The following is a 2,661-nucleotide window of genomic DNA, read 5'->3' on the forward strand; positions in this document are numbered from 1 at the left end:
CAAATGCTTAACCGTTGTACCGTTAGGCATCTCCTTTTCTTCCTCTTTCCTTATTGTCTTCTTCTAGCACTTGGGTCAGATGTACTTGAATGCTTAAAGCAACATCTTTGCTCTTTAGCACTTTAGAGAGTTCATTTGGAATATATAGCTGGATTTCTTGAACAGCTGCTTCTATGAATGTTAATTGTGGATCCAGTGAAATCCTTGACAACTTCAATCTTTTCTTTATATTGAGGTATAATCCACTTATAGACATATGTTTGGCATAATTTTTAAGGGATCCTGGTAGTGCTTTCACTCAAGTTAAACTCAAGGCAGGTTGTTCAAACCCACTAGATACTCCTCAGGAAAAACATGAGGCTGTAGACTCTTGTGGATCCCGATGGCAGAAGTGTGTGATGAATTATTTAGGGATGAATTGTCCTGAAGTCAGTTAATATAGCTTTGAACAGTGTGCCCAAAATGAAAATAAATAAAATTCTGTAGTTAAATGTAGCAAAGTGTTAAGAACTGGTAAATCTAGGTGAAAGATCTTCAGATGTTTATTTTGCTGTTCTTTCAACTTAATTCTGAAAGAGTAAGGAGGTATTTATGAGGATTAAAATCAAGCCAATATTTGGAAAATTTTATTACAAAACAGACTGCCTTAATATGTTGGCCTTTACACAGAAGGTTACAGCTTTATTTTAATATAAATATTATACTAGCAAAACAGAACTCTCACAAATGTATAGATACCTCTCACCATTAATTTGATGCTGATTCACAGAGACCCTGTATAGGGTTTTCAAGACTGTATGTCTTTACAAGAGGATAGAACCCAAAACCAAACTCACTGCCATCAACTCCTAGCAACCCTACAGGTCAGGGTAGTACTGCCCCAGGGAGTTTCTAACACTCTAGCTCTTTAGGGGAGTAGAAAGCCACAGAGTGGCTTAGTCATTTGGAGCTGCTGACCTTCCAGGTTGCAGCCCAATGTGTAACCCCTATGCTAAAAGGGATCCACAAGAATCTATAGCTTCAGCATTTTCCTGAGGAGTACCTGGTGTGTTTGAACTACAAACCTTTCACTTAACATCACACTCTTACCTGAGAGCACCACCAAGGCTCCTTACAAATAATACAAAACATATATCAATTGGATGAGATAAAATACTGTTGAAAATACCAACTTTTAATAGTTCAAGTGTACACTACAGTAACCCTGGATAGACAAACGTGCTAGAGATTTTCAGAGGATCCAGCTTCCAAAGCTTTTAAGAATGCATTAAATTTGTTTTCATAATTGTGACGTTAACAGGTTACCACAAGTCAGGATTAATAAACAATAAGATTATATTGGGCCACAGCAGTGCCTCTCCTTAGCCAAGTGTCTCTTTTTGGTCCTCGGCCTCTTACTTAGTCACTTAGTCCGTTATCTTCTAACTCTGAAGAATGCCTTAAAATTTTTATTCATGAGACTTCCAGGAATATGGTGATCGAGTGACACATATCAGAGGGACTCCGCAGAATTCAGTCCAGGAGAGTTTCTTAGAGGGAAATTCAATGCTGCTGGAATGCAGGAGGAGCATCATAAAGATAAGTCGGCACAGACCCACGGGTTTTGAGGGGCTGAGGCTTTTGGCTTATGACAATGGAGACTGGCTGGGGCTTGACCTTGGCCCCACCACTATCTCTGCCAGAGCCGGGACCATTTGGAGCTCATAGGGGAGCTTAGTCTCAACACAGCCACAGTTTGCTGCTGCCTGCCTCCGGACAGGGACTGGACCCATGCAGCTCCACAGGCAGGGATCAGGGTTCAGCTACATTGTTACTTTTATTTCCATCTCTTCTCTATATCCTGCCCCCCACCCCCCAACAGTCTTGGAGGTCTGCACAGGGGCTTTCTCAACATAGCCACAGCTTGCCACCACCAACTCCTAGGGCAGAGACTAAACCCTTGCAGCTCCATGGGCAGGGATCGGGACTCAGCTACATTGTTGCTTTTGTTTCTCTCTCTTCTCTATATCCCTGCAGTCTCAGCCGGCTTAGTTTTTTTTCCTCTTTTTTCCCCTCCTCTTTGTCTCTTTCCTGTTCTCTCACACTCCACTAATGACCTCCAGACCACTCCCTTTAGCCTAGGTCATTTAAACCTGTGCCACACCCAGCAAGGTAAGCTCCACCCTGTGCAGCTAGCCAGAGGCTGGGGAAAGCCCTGCTGACCTCCACCAGGGGATACTCTGCCCACCAGGGGATACTTCTTACCGGGGAATTCCTGCTTGTGTGCCTGGGGGCCTGAGGCAGCTCTGCCAACACTTGTCAACATCCCAAGCACTGCAGGAACCTCTGTCCAACCACCGCAACACCAAAGCAAGCAACCCACCAGCCTTCTGGGGCACTCCCCTGAGAGGGAAGCCACAGGAGGATAAAGTGGTAGGTTAATTCCATAGTGAAATTAGCTGTAGGCAGTTCAAAGAAGCATTCCTACAAGTCTCCCAGAGAGAGCCAGTGCTCTTCAACTCCCTGTAAAATGGCACCTGACGTCTCTAAAACAACACAACACAAACAGCCACCAGCCCCAATGACCTCAACGAAAAAACAGGAGAAACAAAAGGCAGTGGCAGAAGATGTCCTGAACATAACGACATGCAGAGAAGAAGCAGACATTGAGCTGCCACAGAA

Source organism: Echinops telfairi, unplaced genomic scaffold, assembly GCF_000313985.2.
Source record: "Echinops telfairi isolate 266 unplaced genomic scaffold, ASM31398v2 ScPeMD7_7453;HRSCAF=8491, whole genome shotgun sequence".
NCBI classification, from domain to species: domain Eukaryota; kingdom Metazoa; phylum Chordata; class Mammalia; order Afrosoricida; family Tenrecidae; genus Echinops; species Echinops telfairi.